An 18,624-nucleotide genomic window follows, 5' to 3' on the forward strand; every position below is an offset into this window, starting at 1 on the left:
CATTATGACATACTACAGTGGATATATACCAAGTTACTCAAAAGGGATAAGATCACACACACACATAAAGTGCATATGAAAATTGGTGAAATCTGAATAAGGTCTGCATTTGAGTTACTAGTAGTATTGTATCAATATCAAAATTTTGACAATATAATTAATTTATAGGCTATCACTAGGGGATGATGGAGAAAGGGTATACAGAAATCCTCTGTGCTATTTTCATAACTTCTTGTGACTCTTAAATAATCAAATATTGGAAACTTGTGTAAATGACAAGATTTGTCATGGGTTTTTATTAAAAGTAGATTGAAGAATTTATGTCAGCTTCCTCATGAATTCACCGGTTTACCTGGATAGTAACTGAAGTGCTTTTAAAATAAAACATTAGAAAACAGATTGTCCAAATGTAACTCATGAAATAGAGTCTATTTTATATCCCAATTTTATTCACCTTTTCTGAATAGTCACAACATTAATCTACTGGGGATATTCTAGTTAGTATATTTGAAATTCCATTTATTTTTCTCTATTGATATGCATGTATTACACTTATATATAATACAGAATTTTCAGTGTTGTTTTAAAGGACATAGTTTAAAAAATGAGAGGCATGATCTATAATTTCAAATAAACCTAGGACAAATTCATAATTTCCAAAATAATATAGCTTTTCACTTTGTTCCAAAGAAATTAATGATATTATAATTGATGCAGAAACACCAGTACAACTGTTATTCCAGTCTTTGAGTTCATACAGTATTGAACCATTGTGAAATTCACTTGGAGCCATCTAATTAGTTTTATGCATAATTAAAATGAAGGGAGGAAGTCATTTCATTCCATGGATTTGTAGGGCAGTATAATTTTAGTTCAATGTCAAAAGCATACTTTACAAATTTAATTTTTAACAGATGTTACATTTTTAGTTCTTCCCAGAAAAGATTCTGGGTAATATATTAGTCTTTGAAAGTGTTACCAATAGACCTGAGGTCTCCAGAGTGTGTCATGGAAACCAATATATACCTAATTGGCCATGTCAGTAAGTTTTAAACATACGAAAGATATCCATACCTTCTCTAATATAAAGGAACTTCTAATAGGACAATTTCCAAAGTATCTTGCTATCAGTCTAAGATGAGTAAAACACAAAAGTTTCTCCCTTTACCTTCCTTCAAACTGTACGATTACACAATATTATTACAGAATGGCTTTGCAATTCCCATTCTTCTCTCCCTTTACATCACAAATGAAACAAAATAAATGTAGTATAAAATTATACATTCTGTAATAACTTAGAAAAAAAGGTACATACATGTTTAAGGCCTTTAAATATTTATAAGACTATCCTGTAGAACTGAAAACCACAAATGTTAAAATGACTACAAAAGTGTGGGCAAAAACTGACCTAAGAAATTGTTTTGACTGGGACAACTATAAGCAAATATTTATAAATTTGAGACCCAACAAAATGAACAATTTATTTTATCAACAGACTGAACAAACAGCATTCAAAGAGTCATTGGGACCGAGCAAGAGACAATCTAAAATGAAACAGAAAGGACAGTTAAAAAAAAAAAATGCTAGAAGAAATATAAGGAAATAAGTTTCAAGCTAAGAAATCAGAAACCCACATGCATGCCTGGCAATTTTTTTGAAACTGAAGGCTACCTAAATACTTGACTGCTCATTGCTGATTTCTGTGAAGGGAAAAAGTAAACATAAAAAGGAAAGAAAAAGCCCACTAAAAAAAAAAAAAAAAAAAAAGGAAAGGACAGGGCGAGTGCTCTAGAGGTACAAAATAGTATATAATGAAAATGGTAATTCAGTTCTAACTACTACCTATTGAACTGACAGAGCCGCGGTAGTTTGTTAGCCTTGGGGAAACATGTCAGCTAGTCTATATATTCTTATGCGATTGATGTATTCAGGTAACTATTACTTGCCAACAATAATTACTATCAATGGATATATTTTTCCATTCCTTTAAGAAAAGCAACTTTAAGATGTTAAAATGTATAGGCTTTCAGAACTCCAAGACTAGGATACAAATAAAACTGTCTCAGTCCACACCATGCCAGAGGAGAAGTTTGCAAAGGAAACGTCACTAAAGCCATATACAGTCCCACTAGCCACTGAACACAGGACTGGACCCAGGAACACGTCCATGATAGAAGGCCAGTGCACTTGGGAGACTTTCAGAAACAAGAAAAGCAGTCTCATTTGGAGCCAAGAGCCCAAAAGGCGAGTGTCTTTGACATCCCCTGGAAACACCAAGCCTTCAGATAGCAACGTCAAATTCTTTCAGCAAGTGCAGTTTTACAAGTTGAGCACAGTTCAAGTCTCTTGAAATCTTCATGACCTAGAAGTTCATGTCTGATTTTTTAAAAGTCTTGATTTCAAGGAGAAGCTGATTATGACCCATGAAATCCTTTGGAAGTAAGACTTTGGAGTACCTCTCCTGAGAGGTATAAAAATTTTCCTTCAAGATCACCTCAGGAGTTAAGTTTCTATGCATATGTTCAACGTCATCAGCCTTGAGGATCTCTTGATTTATTCTTAGTTAATGGGTTACCTACAAAGGAAGAAGAAAATAATATCATTTCATAACCTAGCTATAATCTTAAAACTCCAAACACAATTTAATATTGGAAATTAATAGGTAACTCAAAATACTAGAGTTTGCTGTACTAAATCAATTGAATTTTAAAAGACTACCATGTTCAGGTGTTCCCAGCTTATAAAAACACACCAACATTCTTCTCTTTATCATTGCACAATATTTTTAGCGCCACTTACACAGTTATCTAAATGACATCAACTGTGACCAAGAAGATCTTAACTGGTGATGCTACCTCTCTCAGATGCAAAGACTGATCCTGGAATCCCTGTACTTGCACAGGCTTGGTGGTAATCTAGAGATCATAAGCACGTCATGCCGTCCTCAGTAAATAAAGACCTTCGTTCACAGGAATACAGTTAGAACACAGCTTCAGGAAAGCCCTTAGGAACTAGCACCATAAAATCCATTCTTGAAATACTTTAAAACTTGAGGACTTATTTGACTCAATTTTATTTCAGAAAAATTAACCATTCATGGGGACAAAAAATACCTGGGGAGGAAAACATTGATGGAATACTACATCATTTTAATAAGTTTTAAAGGTGCCCAAAAATGTCCAGAAGTCCAAGTCCAAAGAATGTGTATAGGAAAAAAGAATAATGCACAGACACAATACCTGATACATATGTGTATCTCTCTATAAGCATGCAACTGGATGATAGATACAGAGAAAGACAGAGACATTGCTGCTGTGTCAGATAATTTCTAGTTATACTTCAATATCAGGGTGTTTAGAGTTGCCTGACAGTTATTTTCCAGCGATGGTTATAACAAAAAGTGAATACTTAAAAATTAGTGGATACTTTGGTTTTCTGTTAAAGGACAGAGTTGTCCTTTCATGAGACACTAACAAAAAGGCTGTTTTTCTTTTGCTTGGTTTTGTTGTTTTTGATCAACTATGAAAAAGACAAGCATACAATCGACTGGTGATTCCTTCTAGTGTATCCTTCATTTCAGTTATTGTATTCTTTATTTCTGACTGCTGCTTGTTCGTTGTTTCTATGTCTTTATGCTTACTATCTCTTTGTTGAAATTCTCACCAAGTTCCTTAAGCATTCTTATAATCAGTGTTTTAAATTCTGTCTCTGTTAGGTTGGTTACCTCTGTTTCATTTAGTTCCATTTCTGGAGATTTTGTCCTGTTCTTTTATTTGGGACATGTTTCTTTGTTTCCTCATTCTGGCTGCTGCTCTGTGTTTGCGTCTATGTATTAGGTGGCTCTCCTATGTCTCTCAGTCTTTGCTGGGTGGCCTTATGTAGTAGGTGTCCTGTGTGGTCCAATGGCACAGTCTCCCTAATCTCCTGTGCATGTGTTCCAGAGATGTGCCTTGTGTTGTGTTTGTTCTCATGTTGCATTTGAACCTTGATTGCTTTTGGTGTGCCAGTGGGTGGGATTGACTCCCAGGCTGACTAGCTATGAGGACTGGCTATGCCCACATGTACCAGCTGCTGTGTGAGGGCTGACCCCTACCCAGAGGAGGTTTCGCCCTTGTGGGCTCTTGTGCCTGTTGAGAACCTCCTTTGGGAATTCTGCTTGTGGGTCCAACCAGGTAGTGCTCTGATGTGGTCCGAAGCTGTTCTGTGGATGTGCAGTTTCTGGAGTCTCTCAGGCAGGACTCCCATGCAGGGCAATTTCAGCCTTGTCTGTTACAGGCCTGCAGCTACCTGGTAGGTGCCTCAAAGCTGTATGTGATTGGCTTCTGCCTATGCTGAACCTGGAGGCATGTGGGGGTAGCCTTGCTGCGAACTGAGGGTAGCTGGGATGAATATTTGGCTTGAGTCAGCTTAGCAAAATGTCCAGGGACACCCCGCTCCCCAAGCCCCACCCCCTCCCCACCCAAAAAGAAACATTAAACACCAAATGAAAGCTAGCTCTAGATTGTGCTCTACAACAGCTCCTCTCAAATTATACTAGCAAAGAAAGGGGTAAAAATGTATTTTCTGCATGGAAGCAGCCATCTTATTTGTAGCTAACTGGTCATCTATCACCCCCAAGAAAGGAGCTTGCCTTCATATTTAAAACTTCTTACTCCCATGCACAGAGGAATTCTGGGAGGAACTGAACTGAAGATGGAAGGTTACAAATACGTATATAAAGGGCTTTGTGACCCCTAGAGATTCTAGAAGTAGGGCATATCTTAGGTAGGGCAGCACTCTTATCATTGATTTGCCATTCAGTGGTCATTTTACACAAGTTCTGGGAGTGTCTTCTAGTTTGAGTGTCAGTGTAAGAACAACATGGGTAGGAAATAGGACTATTTCTATAGACATATGTTACATGTTGCTAGGTGATAACTGATCACTGTGAAAAATACACTTTATTAAAATCTTTCTTGATAAACATTGATTTAACAAATCTTTGATTTCCATTGGCTGAGGAAGATCCACCTGACTTCTGAAAGTTCCCTTCTTAGTAGGGAACTTTAAATTATGAAGCATAGTATAGGACAATATTTCCAAAGCCAGTGCTTGAAATGACACGAAAAGAAAGGAAGTGATACAGAGAGACAGGGAAAGATATTGAGAGAGAACAAACAGTTTAGACTCAGCAAGGGTGCAGCACAGGCAACTGGAAGGACATAGCAGAATTGGAAGGACATGGTACAGCGACTCCATGAAAGTGAGTGGCACGTCCTCTGGCGTCATTTGAAGCCCAGTGTCTAATTAATCTGTTGGTGGGTATGACAGATGCAGCCTTATATCTTCATTCCAAGCTAAGCCAAGTGTTTCATCCTGTTGCTTTATATAAATCTAAGGAGTGATTCTCTCAACTATTTATATATAAAAGCTTTGTTTGTAAATAATATATAAAAATAGTTATCCAAATTGACAGTACAATACCAAAGGCTTACATACCTAACCTAGAACAATTGTTTTTTCTCCATATTGGTAGAGAAAACATAAGTGTACATATAAACATATAAACACATATCAATATAATTATACAGTCCATATCAAGAATATCTTATGTGTACATTCTTATTACATTAAGTTTCTATCAACTAAAATAATTGCTAAAAAACCAAAATTTAAACCTGACTAAAAGAAGTAATTGTTTAAATAAGCATGGATTAAAATATAATTAAGACAATCTTTTTACATTCCAATTTTACACAACATTCTAGCACATTTTATGAGATGAAGAGTAGGGCATAAGTTATTTTAATATCAGATGAAAGTGGACAATTGTTTTAGATATGATTTTTTTCAAATTATTTGTCTTTGATCAGAAAACCATTGTGATTCAGCACATAGAGTTCTGGATTTAGGTTAGTGTGGCGGTAATAACTAGTCACACGGGATGTGTCATATGGCCTTTGGGACCCACTGTTTTTCCATATGTATGAGAGGATAAAAAGGGGATAACCCTGTAAACCTCATGGAGTTGCTATGAGGATGAAATATTATAATATTTGTGAAAACATCCAACTGTTTTGTTGTTGTTGTTTTAAGTTTATTGGGGTAACAGTTGTTAGCAAAGTTACATAGATTTTAGGTGTACAATTCTGTAATACATTATCTACATATCACATTGTGTGTTCACCATTCAGTGTCAGTTCTGTTTCCATCACCATATATTTGATCCCTTTTACAAACAAATGAAGAAACAAAAACTCATAGACACAGACAGTAGAAAACATCTAGCTTTGACAACTCTCAAGTACTATAAAAACACAAGTTTTAAATTTGGGGTTTTTCCAAAATGCATAAATCATTACCAAGAGAGCCACTGAACATAGAATGACAAGATCACGCTAATTGAAAAGTTAGGGAATTCAAACAAAATTTGGGTAATAATGTGCCCTTTTCAGTGCAGTATAAATGTGAACAGGTATCAGCACCCTCCCTGACAACCTCCAAATTTGTTCCAAATGAAATGGCAAAACAAAGATTTAAACATGTATGGATGATTCTACATATAGGTACATTATCACCACTTTTCATCACCAACTATGTAATATAATATCCAAATAACAACTTTAAATGAAATGATTGTCTAAAATTTAATACAAAAAAACTCAACCCTTTTATGAATTCTATGCTCATTAAATCAAGTGAATCAAGTTTAAATTATAGCACGCTAGTAGGGGAAAGCAAATGTCATTTTATCCTTTGTAGACTATGAACAGGAACTTTCTGATATTCAAGAGTTGCTTAAGCAGTATTAACACAATCCAACATTTAAAATTTGTTCCCTGCTTTTAAAGTAATTTTTTAATACACCAAATTAAGCATTGCCTTATTTTTAGAACTTAAATATTCCTCTCTTTCACTCCAGCCATATCTTTTGGAAGAAATCAAATAGGAAGTCTTACTTTCTAAGGATTTTCAGCAACTTTTCAGTAACTAAAAGCAGGAGGTTGTAATAAAGCCGGTTTTACAGGATAGCAAATAGCATTTGCTTTCAGGAATGCACTGCCTTGTGGTTCTAGGGCAATAGACATGAAATACTGCATGAAGGAGAGAAATGGTCCTACAATCATTATGGTTATGCCCGGAGCTTCATGTGCTGTAATTGCTATCTCAGTAAATTTGCCTTTCCAAAGGCAGTATAATATTTTACATAGCTGTTCTTGTTTATGTAAATCTTATTTGTGTGTGCTACACACCAACCAATTCGATAAGTGAAACTACTCGGCTGCTGAAAACATGCAAAATGCAATAGTAATAATAATAATAATAACAATAATAATAATAATGGCTTTTCTAGTCATAAGCACTAAAGCTATTTTGGTAGCGACTCACCAGGATGAAGAAGCTAATCTGTTAACATTAAACAAAAAGCACTAATTCTTTAAGACAAGAGCTTCCATTTATTTCGCCCAGTCCAACAAATCTATGCTAGGGCCCTGATTAGGTTTCTCAAAAATGTATACTAAAATCATATTTTTAAGTCTGTTCATCAATTTAAAATGAGAAACTAAAACCAGGTAAATGGCATAAATAATGAGTTAAATTTGAAATCATGTGAAGTCGACTATTTTACACACCTCTTATTTTGTATTTTGAGCATTGTGAAACATCTGTGCCTCTCCGCAACTTAAGATAAACTAGAGAAGCTCAAAAGGGAGGAAATGTGAGAATCTATTCTGTCCCCAGGTGCACAAGATGCTTTTATAAAGCTCTTAAAATCATTGTATTTATGGAGTCTGGATTTTTTTCCCTGTTCAAGTCATGCTGACTAGGTTATCCATGGGAGACAGCATATCATGGTGAGAAGCATAATGACAAATAATAGGCTCTGTAGGCACGCCGCCTGCATTCAGAGCTTAGCCTTAGCACTTGCTAACTCTGTGGGGTCGGATAAGTTAAACTCCCCGAGCCTTAGTCTCCCCATGTGGCTTATTACCGGCCCCCATATGGTTTTTACTGTGATTAAGTCAGACAGTCTCTGCACAGTGTCTGTCCAGCTAAACACTTTTTAAATACTAACAGGTGGTGGCCTTAGTAATTCCCAAACAAGACAAGAAAGGTGTTACATAGGATACATATTGGAGGGGGCGTTACGTCCTATTTCACTACAAATAATGACTTCCTCGATTAAAGTTAATTATCTGTGTCTTATAGTAACTAATCTTGCAATTATTTCTTTTCATATTCTTGTTAGTCATAAAAAGTCATATATCAAGAAGGAAGCACCATGCTTTTGGCTGACTTTTGGGGAGCGATTGTCTTTTCAGACAAGGTGAACAGTGGTTTAAAAAGAGGATATACCTTGAAGCCAGGCTGCCTAGCTAGGTTCAATGCTCAGTTCTGCTGATAACTCAGTGCATGACCTTGCGTAAAACAGGTATAATATTAATATCTACAACATAGCGTTGTGTGAGCTGAGGAGTAAGGACGTTAATAAACAGGTCAAATGTTTAGAATACTTCCAGGCACAATAAGCACTGTGCTAGTGGTAACTATTATTCAGACATGTCTACATTTCTAGGAATCAGAATGCAATGAATTCCTAGTTTTTGCCCCTAGTTATTTATGAGCATACGTTACTGGTCTTCACAGGCACATAATTCCATTCTTTTTAATTCTTCGTCATTATAGTGGAGTAGCTGCCATCAGGCTTTGCACACAAGACATAATTAGGAAATTAACACTGCACTTGAGCTATCGAGGCTTAAAAAGTAAATCTGGTATTATAATTATGCCAAACAAAATGCAGATTTGTAAATTTCCTCGTTCATTATTGGTGGTTTTACTTTGAGTTCTATACCTCAGTTTTTTTAGAGCCTCAGTAGTGCAGATTGAGTTCTGTCCTATACACCAGGTTTATTTTGAACCTCAGTAGGACAGTCTATGTAAAGGTGTGGAATCACTGCCAAATCTCCACAGCATCAATGTGAACTTTATATCATATTAGCTTAGTTCACAAAATAATAGATTCTCTTGTTCAATGTGGTCATTCAAATCTTGTTATGAGGAACTATATTCTTTTGAATACAAAATTAGTCACATACACACAATAATAGAAGGTAATGCATTATAACATTACACGTCAATTTCATCTTTTAAAACGTTAAATTTTAACTAGGATAGTCATGTTTATTAGAGAAAATTTACTTTTGGACTCATGATGATCATTCTTTATTTAAACAATGGAAAGGCAAGAAATATGGGGCAATATTTCTGAGAGGAGGTGGCAGGTTTAAATGCAGTACATGTCCAATCTTTATAATACAGCTGTTTAATACCATCACCAATTGGCACTATTTCAAATTAACATTCCAATAAATTTAACTTATTCGATAAAGGTAACAAGAGGAACAGACTATCTTCATAATCCTAAATGCTGATTTGAATGCACTTTTCCTTGCTTGGAAAATAACTGCTGCTTCACTGCAAATGTATTTTTTAATGTAGCTCTTACGAGTACATGAATTAAGCTCTTACTTCACTTTTTGTATCCTAAATGTGCAATTAAAACATCATTACGCTGCAGTAGCAGGTTTCTTCATTTAAGCTAGAGAAAAGCTGCCATTGAGCTGGTCGTAACTGTACCCAAATGTACTTGTCCTATCTTAAAGCACCTTGACCAGTGAGGTATTACAAAACGAAAGACATCTGTCAGCGTGGATAATCATTCAAGAGCAAGCTGACCAGACACTGTTTAGGTTTGAATGAGGTACCGTAAGTCAATGACATATGAATTGCCTTCAGAAATATACCCGCCTATACAAAAAAATAAGCCTGTAGTTTTTTCACGGCTATAGCCCTGAAAACTGTTGCATTTTCATGCCAGTTTAATTTTCTTTCCTAAGAATGGCTAGTGCTGGATTGGCCTGAACATTTATTTTAATGTTTGGGACATCAAAGGTCATCGGTTTAATACTTCAGCTACATTCAGCATTTCCACTAAATGACTTGTTATCTGTTCTATAAATTCTTGAAAAATTTAACAACCTTGGGTGATTAGATACTCATTTCAAACAACAGAGAGCAATTCTGAAGCTAACTGATATTTAGGTGTGACTCAGTGTGGGTGACAATGTGGAAGCAGAAAGTCGCTTGTAATTTTCTTAGACTTCTGGAAAGAACCAGAGCATCAGACATGACTGAGGAAGGAGACAGAGGAGGCCTTATTCCAATGAGCTTTATACCAATGTGACTACCTGCTAGTGGTTTTAGAACTTTGGACAAGTCACTTAAAACTCTTTGAACCTCCAGGGTTCCTCTCTGCCAAGCAGTGGGTTGGACTCAGTGAACTTTTAATGCCCTTCTATCCCCAAACTACTGTGACTTTTCTTAAGTAGCACTAATTCCAAATGGAATAAAACTTGGTCCTGATTACCTAAATTCATCAGAGGTATAACCGCTATGTAGACTTCATTTTTCTGACAAGCCTATTGATGATATTAGGATGCAGAACTAGTGAGCTTTTACCAAAAATATATCTGTCCATGGCTTTCAGCTTTCTGTGCTGTGCAAATGATCTTGACAGGAAGTGAATCTTTTGAACAGATGGGCCCGCTGCACCAAAGTTCCCGTTGCTTGGAACTTGGGAAACTGTACAGTGCACCTCCCATGAACCCTTCCACGTGACTCATGAAAACAGATGACTGTTTGCATTCCGTTTATGCACGTTCATCCCCTCAAACAGATCAACTGCTTCTCTTGGGATGACATGCACTATTAACAAAACATTCCCGGATTTCAGTTTTGGTGGCTAATCAATCCCTTTGGGACATTAAGGAAAAGTAAAACTTCCCTTCTGTTCCTTCCCTGGCCTCAAACCATAAACTTCTGTTTGTTCAGGTGAAAATGACCCTCACATTTTAAGATAATTTTGAAAGACAACAGTTATAATGGCATTCAGTTATGTTTCCCTCATAAATAACAAAAATTCTTTAAAATGGGAAAATAATTATTTTGAATGCTTTGAGGAAATCTGAATTGATTTTTAATGCTACTACTCCATATACCAGTATAATTCATACATTTTTAGAGACAGTTGAGATTTTGAATTCAATTGAAAGGTATTTTACCTGCTAAATTTGATATTAGGCTAATTTTTTTTAAGACTCTCATTTGTAAAGGTGAAAATTGAATTGATAGTTTTTATCCACTTTCAATCATTAAGCCTTAATTTAAAAGTTTAAAACTGCTCAAGTATCACACTCCTCAAGAATTTCAACCTCAGTACATATGAGTGTTAGCAAAAATAAGCAGTAAAAATTGTGCTTAAAAGTGAATTTAAGATAAGTGGGGTTTGGGGAGAAAGGCTAAAACTTGGAAGAAATTCATTTTAGTAGCCTAGAGATTATTACAAAGAGAGCAACATTTTCTCGTAGTCTCCTGATTGATTTGAATTACAAATAAAAATGGTTCTTAGTAACAATGTTTCCTTGAGGTACCTGTCTAAATAAAGAATATGTTGCCATCACTATGAAAAAATTTGGTATAACTTGCGGAAGACAAAGCTAGTACCATGGCTGAAACCTCATTCTCTCTCCTCTCCATCTCTACCTTTTTTTCAAGAAACGAAGTTTAGAGATGAGTATTCCATATGTGGTAGGTCTTTGAAAAAAATCCCTTTCTGTTAGTTGCAAAACCAGAATCCATTTCTGAAGGACAGGGAAGTATAATCAGTGATGTTTAATATGTTGGGGGCTTTTGGTTTTTTTCCTATTTCCCAGATATTTTCATCCCTGAGTGTTCTGGTTTTTTTTAATAGTCAAAATTCAGTAATCTCAAATTCCTAAAGTTGATAAAAATATGAATCATTAACTAATTCTAATTGCTTAGATGCTGGTATGATATAGCTGGTTCAGTTATGGGGCATTTTAAATATATAAAGAACGGACCATTAGGTAAGGACACCGTCTTCATTTGGTTTATGGAAATTCAGTGAAAGCCTGATGGCTCAGTATTTTTCATGCTAATTTCCAAATTAATAGGCAGGTTGAACAATGACAGAGGTCCTCTAATACATCAGGGTTTTGTATTACCCATTTTCTATTTTTTGGGAAACAATATGTCAACTGGGGGGCTACTGTAGGTGACAGTATTAGGTTTACCAATGATATATTGGCTATTTGTGGCCAATTTGTTTAATTTGTGGGTCTCATATCAGTTCAATTAATGATGCCCCCTCTTCTTTTTAATAAAAGATAACTCAATGCCTTTCTTTACTGACCACACTGGCAGCTCTTTGCCTCTAATCCGTAAAGCTGTACCGAGTTCATCTTTTCCTCCAAAATCAGGGGCACCTGGAAAGCTCATGGTAACTATAAGTAAGAGTAGGTGACAGTTAATTCTGTAACATGATGTACACACCTTCTGCTCTGTGAGAAATAAACCCAGACAAGAGCTCATTTCTGGAGTGGTTTTGAATCTTTATTCCTCAGTGAAACTTCTGGCCCTTCCTTAGAACCCGACCAACACGAGGATTTGCCACACTAGTGCTCCAACGTGGAGCCAGAATTTTTTTTTTTGAGTGTGGAAAAACAAAAATTGTCAGCAGGCACGGCAGAAACCTTCTCTTTCTACTTCTCCATTCAAACTTGAAGAGTTTTACACGTTTGCCTAAGGAACAAACACATGTTCAGGTACTCCACTGTACAACAGATTATTACGGGAAGCCAACCTGGGAGAAAGGGAACATTTCAACAAGCATAAAGGGGCAGCAAGGCAACCACTTCCTTTACCTCTATACAAGCGCCCAATGGGGACGGTTTTGTATTTCTCCTAGAAGATTATAAACTCTTAGAACATTTTTATTTCAGAAAAACAGATACCCATAAATGGGACCTAAAATAAACAGCTTTTACAGGAAATGGACACAAGGGCAATAAGCGTTTCTCATGAATATTCTGGGAAGCATTCTGCACCAACTTGAGAAAAAAGTTCATTAGAATCAAGGAAGGAAGTACATAAAAACCAACAGACAATCATTTTAACATAAAAGGGTAAAAGAATTGTAGAAACAAGATTCTGTAGTAATATTCAATTTGAATTCAAAGATTTAATACTTAACAATCTTTAACCATTTATAGGCTTGCCTGAATGGCTATAGTAATATAGTAATTTAGTAATACAGTCCATAGTCTATAGTTATTTGTAATTTGGTAAAGCATGAACACCCTAATGCTGATAAATGGGGCCAAGTCATTTAACCAATGAATGGGTTAGCCATCCATGGGCATTCTGTTCTCAAGCCGGCTTTGGGATCGCTACTCATCAATTGTGTAATCCTTATGAACAATCTGAATGGGATCTATGCCATTGTTTTCAGTTGTAATTTATGATATTTTATAACTATAGACTTTCAAACGTTTTCTTTATAATTTCTCTTTGAAAAAGTATTTCATAAATATAAAACATGTATTATTTCAAGTTCACATATTTGAATACTTTAATATTTGAGAGCATAACATGTGAATAACAATAGTAATAATATAATAATAATAATATAATATGGAGGAATGGCAAGTAATTTAGAATCAGGTAAAAGAGGGTTTTGGTAATATGAATCAAAAGTAAAGTAAAACACTTCCTATGTAAGTTTGAGATCTCAGGATAGTTAAAACTAATAGCAGAAAAAATAATTAATCATGTCTTAATATAAAAAGCTATTTCACAATTTTGAAAACAACTTGAGTCTTTCAAAACTAAGAACAGACAGACCCCTTTCCCCTATTACTGCTATCCTTTGCCTAAAATGTAAGACTAAAATGATGGTCTGAGGAAGATTTTGAAATCTGGTCACCGTATTTACTTGACTTTATCCAGATATATCAGAGGCAACACAGTCATAAAGTGGGTCAGTGTCATGACTTGCCATGGACACAAGTGACTGAAGACAAAGGATGAAGGTGGAAAAATATAGAGGAGCGTCACATCTTTTAGAAAAAGCAAGGAGCAGATGGAGAAACATACCACTTAACATTTCTAGTTCTCCATTTTCTTTACATTGCTCAAAAACATATAAAGCCTTTGTTTAATTTCATATATCCCCAGCAAGTATTTTTAGAATAACATAAAATTTCTCCATGTGTCTTATCTCTAATCAGTTTCTAAACCCTAGTCCTCTTTTTAATGTGCTCCCAACTTGTCTCACTGTCTCTATCTTAATCCAGGCCTCTATTCCATCTGGTGTGTACTGTTGCAATAATCTCCTGATTTGTCTCATCCCTTGTCCTCTTCCTCGTTGTCACCATCATCATGCAAGGAAAAAACTATAATAGTGTCCTGTTACAGAAAGAAATATAAATTCTTCCTGGTGATATAAAAGGTCCTTCATGATTAGACCACAACCCACCACCCAGCTTCATGTCTCCATCTTCCCAAAGCCCCTCAGAGACGCACAGGCACAACTCCAGCCATACCTAACTGTTTAATACTAGTAGGACCTGATACACCCATTCATGTCTCCTTATCTTTGTGTACATTTTACCTTTGCCTGAAATACTCTTCTTTCATACCTCAGAAGAAATGTTGCCACTTCATATTTCATAAGCCCTAGTCATTCATCCAGTCAGCACTTTGTCCATTTTTCCATTGTAAGCCATATCTTATCATATTATGATTGTTTATTAATGTGTTTCTTTCTCCCACTAAACTATTATGTATTAGAAAGAATATTAGCATATATTTTGTTTCCTCAGTGCTGCTAAGCAGCATTCCAGGCACATAAATGATGCCTGATATTTATTAAATGAAAGATTGAAACAATAAATGGATGGGTGGACAGATGCACAAATGAACAAATTAATGAATGAGTACCTGAATATAAGGGGAAAGTGATAATTAATTTCAGAAGAAAGAAAATGAGAGTTACAATTTGGATTTTCCATGAATAGCAAGGGGAATGATTAAGTAACCGAAAAGGTCAGGTCCTCCATTTTTAATTTTTTTAGGATTATTCCCTTGATTATGTGGTTTCAGAATTTGAAATTATTGACATGTGTGGGTCCTGACATCAGCTTCACATTCACACCTTGGATATTTAAATTTATTCTCACTTGGAAAAGGTTTGATTTTTAAAACAAAATTAATTCATGAAAATAATAATGCAAGAAGGTAATAGCAATCTGTGATGCTTTAATGGGTATTAGACTAACCGCTTGGGATGTGGGAAATGTCCAAATAGATACATCAAGATTGATTCTGGCATATTCATTACAGTTAATATTTCACATAGAAATTATCCTAATTTTTAAAAAAATGCACTTCTTCTCTCTTGAGTAATTTCCATAATGCTGCTTAACACTGTCAGGAAAATTTTCTCATGAAATATTCTGGGGTGACAGTTACCCTACACCTAAATATTACATGCTCACTTGACATCAGGTATGGTGGTGCAAATGAAATATCAAATTTCTTATAATGGAACAAAGTAAACAAATACTACATTGACTGATTCATCCCCAAAATAATATTGTGCATGCATTCTCATACTCTAATTATATGCTATTTAAATTCAGTTTGCCTGACTGCCCATACCCCTAATTATTTTTTTTCTCCCAAATATAGAGGCTGGTATTTTAGAAGGCAAAGAGAACTTAATGTTTGCTTAGCAAAATGCAGCAGACTGTGTTTTCTAGTCTAGATCAACTGTTGATCCTTCTGTTCCTCAGGGAAATCTAGAACCTTCCTCACCCTCCCTTTGCTTCCATCTCTCAGATCTTAATTGCTGGCATCTGTAGACCAGCAGTGCACATTCATTTTCTCTTGTAACTCTCAGATTATTCTGGGAGATTGTCCCCATTTGCTATTTACTGTGAGTAGTCTTTGTTCCTAATTACTGTTACTCACAGTTTACAGTTAAAAACAAAAACAAAAACTGAAGCTCTGATAAATTAAGTGAAACTTCTCAAAGATGCATATAAGCGGTAGGTGATAGCCTGGGGACAGAGATCCCTATGTCTGGGCTTCAAACCTATTGAAACAGGTCCTGCATATCTGTATTTTCCATTCATTTATTTGCCTAAATTTATGAGCACATACTCACAGGCACTGTCTTAGGTGTGGGGGAAAAAGGACAAAATCACTGCCCCTGTGAAACTGACAATCTAGAGAGGCAGATAAACAAAAGACACAGTAAGTAAAATTTTAAAGTATGTTAGGCCATGCTAAAAGAAAAAAGTCAAGAGGAAGAAGAGAAGGGTTTTTGAGGCAGGTATGGACAATTTTAGCACAGACAGGGAAGACTTGTCTAGAAAATGAGACTTCCGTAAAGCCGACAAGAGGTAAGAACCTATCAAGTTGATAGCTGGGGGAAGAGGATTTCAGGCAGAGGGAATGGCTTGTGCAAATGAACTGAGACCAGAAAAGTGAGGAGAGCGGTGTGGGAGCAGTGGAGTAAGCAAGAGGGACAGTAATAGAAAATGCGGTCACAAAGGTTTGTTCATTCATCTAGTTCTTTTTTTCTTCAACAAATGTTATTTTTGCTATTTTACTTATTGAGGATAAAGAGGGGGCAAAAGCAGATATGGTCCTTGTTGTCGTGAAGGCACATGGAAGAGAACTACATTGTAGTGACCGGAAACACACATGGCTTCATACCCTCCTCCTTTCAAAGGCCTCAGTCGTAGAGGTTGGATCTGGATGGAGCCTGAATGGACATGACAGAACACAGTGACTTCTGGAAGCCACTGTTCTTTCTGTCGGGACAATGAAAAATAGCAAAGTTTTAGGAAAGAAAGGGTAGTGAGCAAGTTGTGTGTGTGTGTGTGTGTGTGTGTGTGTGTGTGTGTGTGTACATGGGAAGTGACAGAAGTTTGTCCTGGCAAATGTTCTCAGTTGACTGGTGGCAAAGAATCCCTGAATGTGTGACTTTATATTCACTTATAACCTAGTCCTAGCTAGATGGAGACATCCTCTGGTATAGAAAACCTATCTAAAATAAGGCCACTTGTCCCTCCACTGTAGCTTTTAGCTTTTCCTGTGTAATGAGAAAAGTTTTAAAGGGGTGTCCTCTCTCCAAACTCTTCAGCTGTTCTTGGAATAATGAAGTTCAAGAGAAAGGTGAGTTCAATAAAAAAAAAAAATACTATATCTCCCCTCTTAGGAGATTCTGAACGGAAAAGATAGAAAAAAGTTCTATTTGAAGCAGAAAGAAAAGCATTATCTTAGGTGCTACCCTATCCACGGCAAACTGGTTTGAACTATGTAGTGGTGGGGGTGGAGCAAATATTATTTGGTATATTTAGGCTTTTCCTACTCAAATATTTATTCTCATAACTTGGAGGCTAGACTACCCGGGTTTGATTCTAGCTCCATTGCTTATTAGCTATGTAATTTGGGGCAACCTCTTCGTTTCCCAATCTCCTCATATGTAAAATGAAGATGCTCACACCTATCTATCTCTAATCCCTGGGGCGATTATGAGCATTAAGTGAACTAGAATGTGATAATGCTTATAATACTGCTTGACCATAGTGAGAACTTAATATGACTTTTACTAATGTTTACTAATTCTAGTAAAAATGGAAGTAGTATACAAGCAGTAATGTAAGCAGAAAGTCACTTGTCATGTAGATTCTTCCTGAGGAATTAAACTTTTTATCATTAGGAAATGTTCCTCCTTAGCAATAATTTTTGCTACAAACCTTTTATTAGCTTTCTTCAGGTTAGCGTTTGCAAAGTATATCTTTTCTATTTTCATATTCAGTTTTTCTTTATTCTTATAATTTAGATGAACCTGGTAAACAGTATATACTTGTGTTTTGATCTTTTCATCCAGATTGACAATCTTTGTATTTGCCTTTTAATTAGACCATTTAGGGCATTTGCATTTGATATAATTATTGATTTGAGTTAAAATCTATCAAATACTTTCTATCTATTCTACTTGTTCTAGATTTCTTTTTTAAATTTCTTCTTTTGCTATTTTTTTTTCTCTATTTCTCTCTCTAACATTGACAGTTGCCTCTTATGGATTAAGGAACTCCCCAAACTGGACTAATCTCTCTTGGTCATCATCCTTCTTGTTGGCTTTTCAATGCCTCCAAGTACACCATCTTATATTTTGTCAAACTCCAGTCTCCTGTAGGTAGAGGGATAAAAGAGGGGTATTTTGATGAAATTATGAAATATTCATTATCAGAAGTGAAAGCGAAGTTATGTGGGTTCAGTTTTACTGATGAACTTGGTGTTGATTAGTCATTCACCAAATTTATGCAATATTTGAAATTTATCTTTGGTATTTTACCTCCATAGTACCTCTGTATTTCAGCCATGTTTAGACGGAGTCTTTGCTTCAAACTTACTTTCTTTCATCTAATGCTCAAAAAATAAGTCAGTTAGTAGCTACTTAGACTGGGAGTGACTATATTACCTGGTTTGCCTAGGAAAATCCTGAATTACACGTAATATCCTGACTTCCTGTTAGGTTTATCCTAGAAGTATGTCCTAGTATAGACAATAAATTATATCATCATCCACATAGAGTAGTTACCCTTATTGTAGTAATTTAAATTTTAGTAAATTAATTTCTGAATGTTGAAATCTTCAAGCTATGAATGAATGACTCCCTAATATAAGAACTTGAACCACTGTGAT

At 35.7% G+C, this 18,624-nt stretch overlaps 1 long non-coding RNA gene across 1 annotated transcript; it reads right to left on the reverse strand.

The window, feature by feature from the left end:
• Nucleotides 1-422: 422 nt before the first annotated feature.
• On the reverse strand, nt 423-12,691 carry LOC109389322 (uncharacterized). The gene is made up of 2 exons (XR_002125379.1): nt 12,397-12,691; nt 423-2,575 (listed from the first exon to the last, which is right to left on the reverse strand). It is a non-coding gene; the product is annotated as an uncharacterized LOC109389322 (long non-coding RNA).
• Nucleotides 12,692-18,624: the final 5,933 nt, after the last annotated feature.

Source organism: Hipposideros armiger, unplaced genomic scaffold (assembly GCF_001890085.2).
Source record: "Hipposideros armiger isolate ML-2016 unplaced genomic scaffold, ASM189008v1 scaffold_229, whole genome shotgun sequence".
Lineage (NCBI taxonomy): Eukaryota > Metazoa > Chordata > Mammalia > Chiroptera > Hipposideridae > Hipposideros > Hipposideros armiger.